Raw genomic sequence first — 17939 nt, 5'->3', positions numbered from 1 at the left:
GTGAAACAATGGGTTATATCATACACACTGTAAGGAGAGTGATCACTTAAGATGAGCTATTACCAGCAAGAAGGGGTGGGGGGGAAAGGAAGAAAACCTTTTGTGGTGATAATCAAGGTGGGCCATCACCTTCAGCCCCCAACTAAAACCTCTCCAACGCATCATCAAGGATTTCCTTCTTTAGCCATCCTGATGAAACACCACGTTCAGTGGCGGGAAGAGGGTAGCGTTTTATGTGCATCTGATTCTCCCTTGAAGTACCAAAATGCCTAGGCACGCCTTTGACCCAGTAGAGAAATAATGAAAAGGGCAGAGAAGTGCAAGGATGTTTTAGGAAGCAGGACCTGATCCTCAAAGGTACTTCACTTTTATTGACATTGATGCCAGTTAGGAGCCTAAATACCTTTGAAAATCTGGGTCCAGGACTTCAATTTTAATCCCTTTTTTATTGTCTCTGCAGAGGGAAGCTGTTACATGCTAATGATGGCTGCTAATAACAATCTCCCCGTGTTGGTGTCAGGAAGGTTTGCACATGGTATGATTCAGGGTGTTATATGTCAGTTTTCACACACAATAAACATGATGGTCTGTTGCAAAGGAGCTAATGCAAAAGGCTGTTCCATAGCACTAACAGATTTCTCCATATTAGTGGCTAAAATGCTTCCCTTTGTTTCTATTGCACCAGGGATGCTGTGTTCTTCACTTCCTTTTTTGAGACATGCATGATGTTGCTCTGTTCTGTTAAACCTTTGCTGTGCTCTGTCTTACCAGTGGCCGCACCACAGTCATGTGTGTATGTACTATAACTATACAGCTATATTTAAAATGCAGGAGTCATGAACTTTAAATTAAACCCTACATGAGTGTCTCTCTTTACATAAAATGTTTCTGTCCTTCCTTTCGCTTCCATTCTTTAAACTGTCCCCTGGTCATCTTCCACCCCCCGTCTGGGCTTTCTGGGAGGCTGCAGAACAGGGAGATGTTTATCCTCTCAGCATTCCTGCCATCTAGTAATAACACTTAGTACTTTGTGGTTACAAAGCAAAGGCTGAACAGAAGAGACCAACACCATTCGCAAAACTCTGTGCAATCTGTCCTGTGATGTAGGTAAATAAATATCCCCATTTTACAGATTGGAAAACAGCTGCTATTAGTCCTGATCTGGCCAGGACCTCAGGCTTTTACTGCCCTGTCCTGGAAATTACAGTTCTAGCCTGTGGCCTGGAGCTTCTGGAAAGCTCACCTGCAGTTATGGTGTCCTGCCACAAGGAGCTGCTGTGCCTGGCAGTGTGGCTCATTCCCTCACATCAGCTGCTCCCTTGTGAGCGTAGAGGAGATGAATCCGAGTCTGAGCAGTTGCCTCTGTCTTGTCATTCAATGCAGCTGCAGCCGTAGGGATCATGGGAGCCAGGGGGCATGGGAGCCAGGGGGACCCAATGGGATAGGAGGAGGGAAAGGCAGGTAGAATGGCAACACCAAAGAGGTTTCAGAGTAGCAGCCGTGTTAGTCTGTATTCACAAAAAGAAAAGGAGGACTTGTGGCACCTTAGAGACTAACAAATTTATTTGAGCATAAGCTTTCGTGAGCTACAGCTCACTTCATCGGATGCATTCATTGGATAACACCAAAGAGGAAAGCCCTCAGCCCTCCCCTATAGCTAGAGGAAATGAATGGTGGAAACATGAGGCCTCCAGGAGACAAGCCTGAGAATGTGCTTCTCCCCACCCACCCCAGAGAGCAAGAGTGCCAGGGAGAGGCCACATCCATCCCTCCATCTCACCTCGTTCTTCAGGAGAAATGCTCTTTAAGGATGCCGGGGAGTGAGCCAGGCCTGCCGTCCTTCCATGGAGATTCTGGAGTAAGGGAATAGCACTAGCAGCCCACTGGGCAGCTGCTTCCTATCTTCAGGTAGGAGGGAGGTTGGGAATTTGGCACGGGATTCTGGTGCTGCTCCCTACAGTGTCAGAGGAATATGTCAATTTCTAAGTGCTGATTCAAACCCCAAAACTTCCAAGACCCTGATGATTAAGATATTTGTCATAAAACTAAATTAAAATGCACTAGGCTCTGCTCACAACCCTCTGGCAGCTCATGGCACTTTTAGGCTTTTATGCAGGAGTGTCCCTGGAGCTATCTTTTAAACATCGGTAACCATGAGGAAGCACACAGCCGTTTCTGCCAGTGGGTAGAGCAGCTGCGGTTGATGGGGAAGTAAAAGGTGACCCTGTCCTACATGCCTCCTTTCCGTGGGAAGATCCATCTCCTGCCAGCTCCTCTTCCATGGGAGAACCCTGCTCCCTTCCCCTACACCAGCTCTGTCTTCCCCCCAGGGAGAAGGACAGATAAAGAATACACAAAACAGAAGGTTTTTGCATAAAACCTTTTTTAAAAATCAACTTAACATAGTCTAAAATGCACCAGCACTTTCCAAGGAAGATGCCCCCAGACTTCCTAGGCTTGTTTGTGTTACATCAACACAGATTCTCTATCCTGCTGGACACAGAGATCGGAGAACTACCGATGTGCCCAAACCAGTTCTGCACAAGGAGCACAGGCAGGCTGATGGGGCCTCCGTGGGGAGGGGGAAAGGGGAGGAACTTCTTTTGGCTACATTTGTTCCCTTTCCCCTACTGCAGGGCAGGGCGCTGCTGCTTCTCCACTTAACACCCAGACCTGTGGTGACAAGAGAGTTGGTGAGCTCCCACTCTTGCTTTGATCAGCTTTAACCACTGGTTCAGAGCACATGGCCCTGCACAGATAACTGGCTCCACAGGCCTGGCTAACAGAGCAGAGTCACCGTTCATGAAGTGTTACAGGGTGCACATGCTGGAGCATGTTTTCTAATGTTTATATAACTGTGTTGTTTCTTTTATCTGAATTTTTAAGCAAATTGCCAGAGCCCTTTCTGATCATTAGGGACGCTGCTTAAGCCAAGTTTAATCTTTCAAAGTTTAGCCAGTGTTGAGTGATGCTGGAAAAGAAACAGTTGCAACAGGCCAACATATTTTCTTTGTATGGTTGTGCAAAAATGGCTTTTTTTTCACTCTCCCATAATTCAGAAATGACTGAATAGGTTTGGCCCAAATTTTCCAGCAATATTCACCTGTGAAGAGAAACCAAGCATAGCAAATTTCAGCCCACAAAATGAATGTTTTGGAAAGTTATGATTGTCTGAAAATAAGATGGGGGGGAATATAATGCAAACTACTTTGCAACTTTTAACTATTATAAGTGTGATCAGTGGCCGCTAGAATATATTTGTACAGTGCTTTGAGTCCCTTCATGATGAATGGGGCTATTACAAATCAAATAATTTCATGGCTAGACAATCTGTCCTGCAGCAACATTGTAACTTGGGTATAGGGTTAGTGCTTCCAGCAAGGCAATGATAAACAGGGGTGAAATATTCTCTGCAGGAGGCTAAGAGTGACTCAGGGTTCCTACAGAAAAGCACCTCCCACTGCTCGGAGCAACATATGTGAAAAATGAGAACACACAGCACCAGAGGCTGGCCTGGGTTAGCACATCCTCCTCTCTGACGGCAAGAGCTCAGCTCTGCAGGGGACAGAGGGGATTATCCACAATGTAAATCATGCAGATAAAAAAACACCCAGAAAAAAACATGCAAAGTCCTTGTTGTCCTTCAACTCACTGATTGCCAGAAATTCCTCAGGTAGCTGTTGAGATGTGAGGGGTTATTGTTTTGCATTATGATTTTTACAGTCTGGCCAGTGGCAGGAAACAACCAAATAAAATCTCCTGTTAGTTCTTCTTTCTTCATAGCAGGGCTTCAGCCACAAGTCTTTGGCCTAGCTGTGGTCTAGCGTTCATGCTCTTTGCTACCATGAAGGAGTCATTTTCCGGGTCTGGTCTCTTCCTGCCAAGGCCAGCAGGGTCTTGGCCTGCTTCGCTGGGAAGGCCTGATAGCCTTGGGGTTAAGGCTTAGCACTGCTATGCAGGCCGATTCAGGCGTTATTCCCAGTCCACCTCTCTTTGGCAGGAGGTGGGTGTGCTGCACAGAAAGCATGCTGGGGGGAGGTGTTTCTTTTCCAGTTGGGGTGGTTGTAGACTAATATTGGTGAAGTCCTTGGCCAGAAAGATGTAGCCCTTTTGAGAGGGACCCTCAGAACTCCATTAAGAAATACCCCAAACCCACTCAGTGGCAGGGAATTACGTGGGCAGCTGCCTGTATGTGTGTGACCTGGAAATCTCTTGATGCCAATTGGCAGAGGTTATGCGGTGCAGAGTTTTACAGGGAACCCCTTGGTCAGTTATATACATACTAATTCACTAAAGGGTGGCCTATGAGGTCTCTGCTCAGAGCCAGTAACACACTGGGCATCATAATCCCTGCAAAATGTATGTATGGATTATATGTGAGGAGTTATGCACCTATACTAGAAATTATGTTCTTAAGGTCAGTGAGTTAAATCAGGTCACCAAGAGTGACAAATGTCTTCCTTTCAGACAGGCAGGAGATGTTTATCTATCTGCCTAGTTATATTCAAACTGAGCATTGTCTACTTCAGTGGTTCTCTACCTGTGGTATGTATACTCCTGGGGATACGCAGAGATCTTCCAGGGGGCATATCAACTCTTCTAGCTATTTGCCTAGTTTTATAACAGGCTATGTAAAAAGCACTAGCGAAGTCAGTACTAACTAAAATTTCATACGACCTGTTTATACTGCTCTATATACTATACAGTGAAATGTAAGTACGATAGTTATATTCTAATTGATTTGTTTTATAATTGTATTGTAAAAATGAGAGCTTAAGCAATTTTTCAGTAATAGTGTGCTCTGACACTGGTATTTTTATGTCTGGTTTTGTAAGCAAGTAGTTTTTAAGTGAGGTGAAACTTGGGGGTACACAAGACAAATCAGACTCCTTAAATGGGTACAGTAGTCTGGAAAGATTGAGAGCCACAGGTCTACTTCACAATGGATATCTATGTGCATACGGAGCCACCACCTACTCAAAATTAAGTAATTAACAAGCGATTACAAAATCTACAGGAAGGAACAAACAGCAGGAGTGTGTCGGTTTATGGATAAAAGAGAACAGAATTGTTTTGACGTATCTGGGGTTGCAAAGGGCCACCCTGGTGTGCTTCCCCAGGGAGACAAGCTGCCAGCTGGCTTGTTTTATAAAAGGTAGATCACAGCCGGTCTGGATGTTTGAAGCAGGGAAAGGAACTTTGGGTGAATTAACCTTTTCCAGAGAGGGGAATGCCTTATTAGTTAAGTTTAGGCTCTAGTGTACATGTTATTCTTTTATATGTAATCCTTTGTTTCCAGTATTTCTGCTCGCTGTCATTTGAGTCTCTGTTCTTTGTTAAATAAACATAGACTTGGTTTTACTATAAACAGATCTCAATGCTGTGTGTTAAGCGATGCTCTGTGGTGGAACTGGTAAACTGGAGCGTACTATTCTTCCTTTGGGAGTAGCAGATCTGTGGATTCTGTGAGTGTCCAGTGGCCCAGGGGCTGGAGATGCTTGGAGGACTCAGGGGTTAGAAGAAAGAACAGGAGTACTTGTGGCACCTTAGCAACTAACAAATTTATTAGAGCATAAGCTTTTGTGGGCTATAGCCCACTTCATCGGATGCATAGAATGGAACACATAGTAGGAAGATACATATATACATACAGAGAAGGTGGAAGTTGCCATATAAACTGTAAGAGGCTAATTAATTAAGATGAGCTATTATCAGCAGGAGAAAAAAACTTTTGTAGTGATAATCAAGATGGGGTTAGAGTGAGCCTATTGCTACTCTGTAAAGAAAGAGCAGGGCCTGCAGAGGCCTACAGGGGAGTGCTTGTGTTGCCAGAGGCTGGTGATGTTGGGGAACAGAATCAAGGCTGGCACAGACACTGGTTCTTCACACTAAGGGCAGGCAATAGCGAGGTGCCCAGGGTCCCCTGGAAGCGGCACAAAATGTGCCATGAGCAGATACCTTCAATCACTCTCTCTTCCATGTATCTCTCCTCTTCTGACCAGGGCCGGCTCTAGGTTTTTTGCCGCCCCAAGCAAAAAAAAAATGTGGCTGCCCCCCACCTTTTTTTTGGCTTTTACACGTTTGCACTTTGCAATGGTTTTTTGTTGTGTTTTGTTTTGACTGTTTAAAATTAAAAAAAAAAAACAGAGAATTTGTAGTTAGTGAAATAAAACAATTTCCTACTAGTGTACTCATTTAATTTTAACAAAATCACAATTACAAACAATTTGGGTTCAACTATACACTGTAATGAAAAACGTTAGTGTCTTCTGGTGCAGCAAAAACAAAAAACTACATCTTTGGTCTGTGAATACACTAACCACAATCTATTAATTCATTTTTTTCTTCATACTGGATGTCATAAATCAACGAGTCAACTCATTAAATGGATATTCAAATATAGGATCTAGTTTTGAAGGACCATTTTTCACAATAATCATTAGCATTGCATCAGTAATTATTGTCGGCGATGTACTTGGATCCGATCCTATGTCAGTCTCTCCACCTTCCAATAATTGTTCTTCAGTTTTAGATTTGGATAACAGTTCTTTGTTTCTGGACTCTTCAGCTGAAGAATTAAATCTTTGGATGGATTGTGATTGTTCGTCTTTATCAGTTAGCGAAGATAATCTTTAGTCGGATTGTTGTTCATCTTTATAAGTTGATAAAGATAATCTTTGGTTCAATTGGTCTTCATCAGTTGATGAATAATCACTTTCAATTCATTGCTTAGAGTTTTCTCCTTGATTGTCAAGTTTTTAAAAATACTTATTTGAAGGACGAGATAGTTTTTCTAATTCTTTTTGCTGTTTCTCTCTTTGTTGCCAGTAGGCAGCACCGGAAAGTCATTTTCATTTTAGTCCTATAACCACTGGCACCGACGTGACATGGAAATTAGCACGAATGTCGCCAATAGGGCTGAACAGTACACACAAGTAATCATGATTCCTGATTTAATTAATCAGTAACCGTTAACATTTACACATTTATGCACGTTCACATTATGAGTGACTGTGTCACGACGTGACATGATATTTTTCACATCACACTCCTATCGCACTACTGGAGATTTTTTTATCTTCATGTTTTGGGGTTTTTTCCATACATTGGTGGATTTTTCCGGAAAAAAAAGGATGGCCAGAAAGCTGCCCCTGGAAATGTGCCGCCCCAAGGACATGCTTGCTTTGCTGGTGCCTAGAGCCGGTCCTGCTCCTGACTCCTTGCTTTTGCTGCTGTTTCACTGGCGATGTTTCCCACAGCCTTGGGGAAGGATCTGCCTGCTGCTTCCTGTTTGTGTGTGGGAGCGAACCGTAGTTGTGATCCATCAGCACAACCTCCAGCCCTGTTCTTCCTAGCACAGCAAATGCACCGGGGGCATCTTGGCCGAAAAAAGCAATCTCCTGAGTCTGTTTCTGTGCCTCCTTTTCCCCTCCCCATTGAGGAACTAGAGTGTTTACACCCAAGGACAGGAACGTAGGTCACTTCCCCTCTAAGGTATGGCCAGGCAGTTTTGTTTCCTGTGATAGAGGCAGCGCTGGCTGTTGGGTAGGGCGTCTGCCTCACCAGTGTGCCCACCTGCCTTCTGCTAAGATTCCCACCCCATCAATAGCATGCAGTGCACACAGGATTGTAGGTGATGGGCATGGCTAAATGTGTCAGCCAGGTGGTTTGTGGACACTGGATATCAGTAGGGAGCAGGCTGTTGCAATCTCACACAGAAATACCTGGCGCAAATTCAGCTTTCTGGGACTGACTGCTCCTAACGCACCTTCTGATCTCATTGGGTTTTGTAATCCGAGGCTGGGCCTAGCCAATACTTGGTGGAAGAGCTGTAAGGAAAATTCAGATGCTGCAGGAAATGTGGGTGATTCAGTAGGAGCGTCTCTCCCTTTTGAGTCAGTACTTATGTCCCAGCATGGTGCTGATGTGCCTGATGCTGCATGGGGTGCCATGCTTCAGATGAGTCATAAAAACAGGGACCTGTGACCACTTGCCATTGTTACAGCTCCTATGACACTTTTTTGGCAAGAGGTGGATGTGTTAACCTTGGTGTCCTGGCTAAGTTTCAGTGTGGCTATTTAGATCCTGTCTCCCTAAATGCAAGTGCACGTGGATCGGGTGGTGGTGTCTCCCTGTGTGTGGTGTTACTGTAGGGCAGGGGTAGGCAACCTATGGCATGCATGCCAAAGGCGGCACGCAAGCTGATTTTCAGTGGCACTCTCAGTGCCCAGGTCCTGACCACTGGTCCCCAGGGCTCCACTACTGGCCTGGGGTACAAGCCACCGGCGCCCTGCCAGCTGGGATTCCATCTACCAGCCCTGCTCAGCCCACTGCTGGTTCCAGAGTGTCCAGCCACCAGTCTGGGGGGCTCTGCTGCCAGCCTGGGGTCCTGGCTGCTGGCCCAGGGCTCTGCAGCTGCCCCCAGCTGTGACCCACTGGCCCCAGCCTGGGGCAGTGAGGGGTGCAGACAGGGGCAAGAGGGGGTGCAGCTCAGCACTCCCACCTTAAAATTTGTTCCAGCGCCACCTTATTTACTTTACATACAACAATAGTTTAGTTATATATTATAGACTTATAGAAAGAGGCCTTCTAAAAACATTGAAAGATTGCCAGCCCCTGCTGTAGGTAGTTAAACAGCTGCCTTGTCCCGCCCCAGTGGTGGCTATGCTACACTGATCAATGGAGTCATGCCTCCAGGTGTGTCTCTGTAGTTGCTACTGTACATTGAGCTGGATGGCGATACAGAAAAGTTAATTATTATCTCTAAGGGGGGCAAATGAGAGAGAAGGGGGAAGAGAGGATGGCAAACGGTGTCTTAGGTACAGCCTAACAAGATCAGCCCAACCATGGGAAAGCCTGCCCTCCCACCCTCAGTCCTCGGTAATGCAGAACCAACAGGGGTCCACTGCACATTGGGTTTCTGCAGACCCCATCAAAATAATGTCTTTTGTTTCTCTTGTTTTTCTTCGGCACATGAGTGATCCATTCTAAGTCAAAAACAGCTATTTAGGCCAGAAGGGGCTTTTTCTCCCTCTTCTGTAATACGATAAATTAAACCTGTTTTCTACATGAAGGGAGGGAGGTGATAAAGTAACATTTAGCACTGACCAGTGGTGTGCAGTATCACCCACTAATCACCCCAATACCCCTGTCTGGTAGGCTGAGAGACAGAGAGATTAAGGCCCCGATTTTCAGAAGTCTCTACTCACTTTGGGCACATCCTGTTTTGGATGCCCCACTGGAGACACAAAGACCGAGATTTTCAATGTGACCCCTGGTTCTGGGTGACCAGTTTGAGACAACTCAGAGATCTGATTTTCAGAGGTGCCAAGCGGCTCCTCCTGGAGTGGTGGGTGGACAGCACTTCTGAGAATTAGGCTCACAGCTTCTGAAGCTGGGCTCCCAGAGACAAAGGGCTTGTCTACCTGAGAAGCCTGAACCAATGTAGTGAAATCGGTTCGGAGCCACATTTAGTTAACTCAGTGAATCCCACTTGTGTGGAGGCTCTTATTTTGTTTCCAGAGTGCCTTATATCGGTTTACCTTACCTCAGTAAGGAATCAGCTTACGATAAACCGATAACGCATTGCTGAACAGAAATAAGAGCATTCACATACGTGGGTTGCACTGATTCAGCTGAATCACATTTCAAACTGCCTTAGTTAAATTTGTTAAATTTTCTTGTGCAGACATGGCCTGAGGCTCTTAAAATTGGTGGCCACTCTTACAGAAATGTGGGTCCGAGGACCTGATTTTCAGAGGTGCTGAGCACTAGCTGAAGTCAATAGGAACTGCAGTTGTTCAGCAACACGGAAAATCAGGCCTTAGTACCTTGTATACACTAGTGTCCCTCTAGTCCAAGAATGGGGCAACTACACTTGTGCTAGCATTAGTGTAGAAAAGCTTCAGGTACTTCTGCCACCATGTCATAAAAATCTGCTCAGATTTTTGTGCCATGATTGGAAAATTAACCTTGGCCCTGTCTGAATTAGTGCGTAGTGCCCCTGCAGCTTTGTCGTTGCTGGAATAGATATGCAAAAGTCTCTAATTCATACACACCCGGATGCCAGACTTTCCCAAAGAGCTCAGCTCCTTTTTAGGCACCCAAAGACGTGGCCAGGTTTCCAGAACAGAGCAGCATGTTGAGAGCTGAGCACTTTTGAAAATGTGGCCCTTATTTTGGTACCTTAAAGGAACCAGAGTTCTTTTAAAAATCTGACCCTACTTGTGGGTATTGAGCAATTGAAAAGTTGGCCCCAAATGCCTTAAGTTGGACACTCAAAAATAGTGGCAGCTTTTGAAGAGTTGGGCTGGAGAGCTCTCTGGCAGAGCCAGAGTTGGGAGTTCTTAGTTTCCACTCCCTTTATGTGAGCTGTAGCTCACGAAAGCTTATGCTCTAAAAAATTTGTTAGTCTCTAAGGTGCCACAAGTACTCCTTTTCTAGTTGCAAACTTGTGCCTCACCCTGACTGTGGAAAACAAAAGACCCTGGGATGGGGGAATTCCACTGTATGCTACTGGCAGCTAGAGAGCCTCCAGCACCAGTGAATGAGTATCTGTCTCCCTCCCTCCACCCCTTGTCTGAGATGGCTCTGCCCTCTCCTGTGTTTGGGGGATGGGACAGGAAGGCCTTCTCTGCTGGCAGCCCACTAATTAGATAGGAATGTCATCTCCAGCACAGATGTCGACTCTAACCTCTCTCTAACCTCAGTGAAAATCAAAACAGAATCAATGGAGCTTGGTTTTTAAATAATAATAATTAATAATTAATTAATAATGGGAATTTGGGAGAAGGGTGAAATCCAGCTCTTGGCTGGAGGGTGGGCGGGATGTACAGCACCCACTGTTACTGCCTGAGCTGCAGAATTGGAAGGGGTTGGCTATAGCTCCTGACCCCCTCCCCAGAACAGGGAATCAGCGCCGTCAAACGTTCTGGTGTTGGCTTCCAAGGACTGGTTCTGATGGCCGGGTGTGTGGCCACTGCACTCTCTCTCCCAAACTGCCATCCTGGTGCCGTCACCCTCTGCAAGAGGTTCCCCTGGTTTGTGGTTATTGTGCAAATACTCTGGCTCCTGCTGTCCATTTTCTGCAACAGCAGTTGCCCAAGGCAGCTCACTGTGGCCTGAAGTCTTGCATTTGATCCAGCCCTCCACCAAACACAGTGGACCTGGTTGATCCAAGACATGGGACAGCGTGGGCGTTTGGAGCTAGGAATTCCCTCTGTGCCTCACATTGTTGCTAGTTAAAGGGTTCTTGGTGTGGGGCATATGGCCACTGTGCCAGGGTTCAGGTTTGGCATTTCACACGTGAACTGCGTTGTTACCCCCTCCCTCTCCACCCAAGCTGAGCTGCCACAAATTCAGCGGCCAGTGTTTCTAACATGTCCGGATCAGACTAGAATGAAGCTGTTTGCCTGCACCCTGAAGAACTTCCCTGCCTCACTTGTAAAACCAGTGCCGTGTGACTTGGCTTTATTGCACTATTGTTTTTCTTCTACAGAAGCTTCCTATCAGTTCTTTTCAGTCTTTTCCCAGGTCTGAAATGGCAAAGAGCCTGACATGCCCTGCCTTGCGCTTCCTAGAGCGGTGTCCCTCCATCCTTACAGAGGCCAGTTTAACCTAGTTCTCATTTTTAAACAGTCTCCAGCTTCTGCTTGGCTTTGAGCTCCAGGTAACCTTCTACCCCAGGACCCTCTATTCCTACAATCCCCCAGCCCTTTGGTACGAGTTTGCTCTGATTCCAAACTCCACGTATTCTGAGACTTATAAGTCCCTATAGTCTCCCCGCCCCTCTCCAGTCTCTGCCAACCTGGAGAGACGATCTATGCCATCTGTCTAGTTCTATGCCACATCCACCCCCATAGTATCTAACAGCCTACAATCCCCACTCTGCACTCTCTTTGTCCTTCTCACCCTGTGCTTCCCTTGCCCTGAGTTCCAGCTCTGAGCTCTTCTCAGCCTTCCCAGTTCCCCACTTGGTCCTCTCTTGCCCAGAACCTTGACCCCAAGCCTTTCTTCACTGATCCCACAACCTTCCCCTCCCCCTGAGTTCTTTTCACTAACCCCACATCCCTCCCATTTTTTGCTTCTCTGGGGTCAAATTGCCTAGGATTCTACTAGAGAAATGAGAGAAAAATCTTTATGATGACGTTGTAAGTGTTTGCTTTTCAGACAGTGATCCGTAGTAGTTCATTGTCTGTGCTGTTGGGACCAGGACATCACAGGAAGCACAACTGCTTTGCATTTATTTAACCCACAGCCTCCCTGCCCCGTGAGTTAGAACCTGGGACAAGTTCTGGATTCTTTCTTTTAAAATAATGGCATTGAAATTATTAGTTACTCCATGAATCATTTGTGTGTGCTCTATGACATTACAGCGGTGATGTGTCACTCTCTGGTGACACCATGCAGGGAAGACTGTTCTCCCGTGGCCCCCCAGCCACAGTATAGCATGCTCTGTCTCTCTGAGCTTCAGGTTTGTTGGAACATAGTAATAACTGACAGGTGAGTAATTGAGAAGTTACTTGACTAGATTTGAGCCTGCATGGAAACATGTCCACAGGTAACAAAAGAAAACTGGATCTCTGTGTGTTCAGCTGCAAAACAGCCTGAAAAGAGAGAACATGTACAGACATTCGTATATGCACTTACTGAAATACCGAATGCATTCACAGCATCCATAGGGTCAATGCCTCAGATGGTATAAACAGGCACACCTCCACTGACTTCAATGGAGCTGTGCCCTTTTTACAGCCGCTGAAGATCTGGCCCAAGATTTACAGTATATCCACAAGCACAGACTCCTACTATATCAAGACAGTTACCTGTATAATGTATACACACAAAAAAAACACATGTACATACACACATACAAATACTGTGTATGCACACACTCAAACATATTTACAAAGACACACTTGTGCACATACACAGACACATATGTTGTTAGGCAAGAGGAGATGTATACCAAAAATTATTTACGCCACTTCTCTCATTTTCTCTTCTCTCAGAATGGTCCTTATATTTATCTAGCCCCATCTGTCTGGCATTAGACTTTCCTTAATTCAGATTTGGGTCTCAAACACCTTTCCACTCCAATGCTTCCATGAACTGCTGTGTGGAGCTACAATCCACATTTCCACCTACAGAATTTGACTCTGTCTATCATCATTAGTGACAGCATTGTTTGAAGGAATTTATGCATGATGCCAATGGAAGGCATGCTGCCGTAGTGTATCCACTGCAGGTGCCTCTTAGCCTTTATTTGTTAGACTATGCAGGAGAACATTTGAAGCATAGATTTATTGGTTTAAATTTAAACCAATCCAGGCTATATGCAACCGTGGTGTGTAAATCTGGGTATCCATTAAAGGCTACAGCCTGTATCATAAGAGCAAGTCCTGGACAGGTGTAATGTTGAGGTAGCTAGAAGAGAAGTCTATGATAGCTCTTTTATAATACACTTCTTCTACTTTGTGCTTCAGTTTCCCCATCTGCAACATGGGTGCAGAGGATCAATGAATATTTGTAAAGCACTTTGGCTGGACCTGTAACTCCGTCCTCCTGTTGGCCCTCCCCTACCCCCTTTACCAAACTATCTCCACCAAACATACTAGATCGCCCTCAGATTCCCATTCTGCGCAAGCGTTTCACCACTCCCTACACATTTGGTTGTGGGTGTTTGGTGTACTAGTGTGTTCTGCAGGGAGAGGGTTGTTTGGTACAGGAAGCGCTAGGGGGCTGAGTTAATGCTGCAGTGTGTGATTTATAGCATACACTAGTTATGGTAGGTGTGTACCTGTGGGTGGAGGAGTAGAGAGTATGTACCGTTGAGGTGGTATAACTTTTCAGTCTTTGCTTTTATGGGTTTGTGCCAGGTATAGGGTTTCCATCGTTGTACTTCAAAAATAAGGGACTGTTTCTATAGCACCCCCACCCCACACCGCCTCCTGATATTATATTATTATTATTATTTTATTATTATTTTTATTGATAATAATAATGGGCAGTGTGTAATGGAGGTGTGGGGTAGCTAAGCCTCCGCAAACCTCGCACCGCTGTGGGTGGGGCCATGGCAGATTATCACACGGGCCCAGTCAATTTGGGGGTCCCAGAAAAATCTCCCCCCGCCACAGCCCTGGGGCTGGAGGAACTCACACACAGCTTTTCCAATCTCAGGGCCGCAGCGAGAAGGGCCTTCGAGGGGATGCAGGGGTGGGGGTGGGGTGGAATGGGGGCAGTGCCACAGGGAAAGGGGTGGAACAGGGCAGGACTATGGGCAGAACTGGGGCTGAGCCGCAGGGAAGGGGCAGAACCAGGGAGGGGCTCCGAGCTTGAAGCTCTGCGGCTGCGGCCCCCTGGCCTGGGTGAAGGGCTCCGCCACTCATGATAATAATAATAATAATAAAAAAATAATAAGCAGTACTCACCTACATTTGTCTTGCTGATTTTTGCAGCACTTAGCAACTGCAGGCTTGGAGTTCTGGCCAGGGCTGAGAGCTCCACCGTGATCCTGGCTGGGACTCACAGCTTGATCCTAGCCAGGGCAGAGCTCTCAGCCCCCCTGCCTCTGTGGCCCGGATCCCCACAGCCAGGGCCTGCCAGTGGGGGGAGGGGGTGAACTCTCAGCCTTTCCCCACATGGCCTTGGTCGAAGAGGCAGGTCAGGGGGCTAATCTCTCCAAGGGGAGGCTTCACCCACCACCTATGATGATAATAATAATAATAATTAATAAGCAGTACTCACCTACATTTGCAGGGGTATGTCTTGCTGCTTCTTGCAGCACTCAGCAACTCCTGATCTTGTTGGACAGAGATAAAAAAATAAAGGATGTCCCTTGTAATGGGGGACTGCTGGCAACCCTAGTCAGGCATGTTCTGTGTGTAGCAACAGTACCAGCTTCACTATGACTGTTGTCTTTGTATTTATTTGTAACTCGTCTCTAACACAGTTTGGTCGGCCAGCAGGAACAGGGTCAAAGTGTGCATAATGGCAGATGTGCCCATGGAGATCAGGAGGACCCTGCAGGCATGTGCCAGGAGGGGTGGATCAGCTAGGATATGGGGGTGTGTGTCAGCTTGCCAGCTGTAGCCCTGCACTGGGTCACAAGTGTGTAAAGAGTAAAGTTTTCCCTGTGATTATTCACCCAGGATCATGACCGGATGGGAATTGGTTTCCTATCTCTGATGCTGGGCACTCTCCAGCCCACTTCCCCAGATACTGTGCAGGTCACAGATGAGGTCATTTTGCTGCAATGTAGCTGCAGTCTGCCGGAGGTATGCGGGGCAAGAAGTGGGGGAAGTAAGAGTGGGTGGTTTCTTTGTACTTTCAGAGATTTGAACAGCTGGATTCAGTGAGGGTTCCCAGGGATTTTCCCAGGAAAGAGGTCAGTGGGCTTCTCAAACATGTAGCATGGGAGCAACATGTACAAATAGTGGCCCTTGAGGCTCCGCCTCTGCTGAGCTCCATAAAGTCTCCCTTGCCTATATAAGGCTTCAGTTGTCACAAAGAACCATAAATAGTTGTGTTGTCATTACCTGCCTCCTCGTGAGTATGTACTAACTAGGGCACCTTTCCAAGTCAGGTCCTGCTTCCTGTCTGGAGTGACCTAGTCTCCTCTCCCCACCCATGCTCCATTTTCCAAAATAGCATGTCTATATGTGCATGCACACACATGGAACCTGATTCTCTGTGCCCTTTGCCTTGTGCAATCATTACACACACACACACAGAGCCTGATTCTCTGTGCCCTTCGCCTTGTGCAATCATTACACACACACACAGCCTGATTCTCTATTCTCTTTGCCTTGTGTAATCATTTCACACACACACACACACACACACACACACACACACACACAGCCTGATTCTCTGTGCCCTTTGCCTGGTGCAATCATTACACACACACAGAGCCTGATTCTCTGTGCCCTTTGCCTTGTGCAATCATTACACACACACAGAGCCTGATTCTCTGCCCTTTTCCTTGTGCAATCATTACACACACACACACACAGAGCCTGATTCTCTGTTCTCTTTGCCTTGTGAAATCATTTCACACACACACACACACACACACTGCCTGATTCTCTGTGCCCTTTGTTTTGTGCAATCATTTCACACACACACACACATAGCCTGATTTTCTGTGCCCTTTGACTTGTGCAATCATTTACGACAGAGCAAAGTAGGTTTAAGACACTACCAAAACAGCAGGCACACTGGGGTCAATACCTCGACAAGAGTAACTCTCTCACAGGGTTACTGTGTTTTTATTCAGCGGCTGCGGTGCCTGTTGCTCTTTCGCCACTGGCAAGGATGGCGCTTTTATTCTTTAAGTGAGCTGTTTTACTTGTGGGGGAGGGGACAGGAAGAGAAAGGAAAAAGCTCAGCAGGCAAAAATTGGACAGCAGAAAAGAGACAGAGAGAGAGAGAGAGAGAGAGAAAATAACAAGCCCTTAAGTCCTGCAGAGGAAAATATGTTCCCCAAAGTCTTATCCCTCTTTTGAAGATGCAGTGTGTTCCTGGTAGGAGTGACCAAGTATAGAGGAGACCTCCTGTATGCATGGAAGGACACACTCCAATAAAAAAGGATGGTCCAGTGATTAATGCAGTAGCCTTGGGCCTGGGAAACTATTCAAATCCCTGCTGTACCACAGATGCCCTGTGTATCCTTGGGCAAGTCACTTATCCTCAGTTGTCCATTTGTAAAATGGGCTAAAAGCACTGCCCTACTCCCCAGGGTGTTGTGAGGAGACAGGCACTAAAGATTGCAAGGCACTTGGATGCTATGGTAGCCGTGGCCACATAAGTGCCAGATCCAGATAACGAAAAGGCAGTGTGAAAATCTGTCTGAAAATCAGTCTGAAAATCAGTGTGGTTTAGTGGACAGGGCACTGGACTGGGAGTCAAGAGATCTGGTGGGCCAACTCACTGGCCAATATGTCAAATATAGATCCCAAGAGCAGCAGAACTTCTGTCCTCTTCTTTGGGGTTTCTTTCTGTAACAAAACAGTGTCAAAAAGAAAAGGAGTACTTGTGGCACCTTAGAGACTAACAAATTTATTAGAGCATAAGCTTTCGTGAGCTACAGCTCACTTCATCAGATGCATTTGGTGGAAAAAACAGAGGGGAGATTGAAATGCATCCGATGAAGTGAGCTGTAGCTCACGAAAGCTTATGCTCTAATAAATTTGTTAGTCTCTAAGGTGCCACAAGTACTCCTTTTCTTTTTGCAAATCCAGACTAACACGGCTGCTACTCTGAAAACAGTGTCAGCGCATCTCAAAACAAATCTTTCCTAGACTCTCTAATTTCCCCCTGTAAGTCAGGGCCTGCTGCCTGATCTTTCCAAAAGCCTCTTCTGGATCGTTACCCCAGCCCTGCATCTCCCTGCCACCAAGCTGTCACATGACCCCTGGTTACCTCACTCAGCCAGTCAGTCAGAGCCTTGACCAGGCCACTGGGTCACATGCATGTGTCCCAGGACCAGGGCACTGTTACACCTGGGTGTATTCCCAGCTCTACTTTTATCTTGCTGTGTGACCAAAGGCAAGTTACTTCCACTCTTTGTGCCTCTGTTTCTCCTCAAACCCTTTATCTGTCTTGTCTATTTAGACTGTAGACTTGTTGGGGAAGTACTGTTCCCTTACTTATGTTTGTACAGCACCAAGCACAATGCGGCCCTGATCTTTGCTGGAGGGTCTCTAGATGCTAGTGTAATACATATAATCATACAAGCAGGAACAGAAGTGCTCATGTCATAGGTGCCCTAATACAAAGAGGAATGGGAATGCTCCTGATAGGAGGAGGCAGTGGGTCGACCTTCTGCTCAGGGAAAGGCAGGGGTGTTTACAATGGGACACACCCCAACTAGAGGGAAGGATAAGAATACTCCTATTTGGGGTTCTGATGTTGTGGATAATGGGTTTGCCCTAAGCTTAAAT

General features: G+C 46.3%; 1 long non-coding RNA gene across 1 annotated transcript; it reads left to right on the top strand.

The window, feature by feature from the left end:
- Positions 1-57: 57 nt before the first annotated feature.
- Positions 58-5383, top strand: LOC122461242. Its single transcript, XR_006283107.1, has 2 exons — positions 58-1483; positions 1633-5383. It is a non-coding gene; the product is annotated as an uncharacterized LOC122461242 (long non-coding RNA).
- Positions 5384-17939: the final 12556 nt, after the last annotated feature.

This window comes from Dermochelys coriacea, chromosome 1, assembly GCF_009764565.3.
Source record: "Dermochelys coriacea isolate rDerCor1 chromosome 1, rDerCor1.pri.v4, whole genome shotgun sequence".
In the NCBI taxonomy this organism is placed as follows: Eukaryota; Metazoa; Chordata; order Testudines; family Dermochelyidae; genus Dermochelys; species Dermochelys coriacea.
This window is presented reverse-complemented; position numbering and strand designations above follow the sequence as displayed.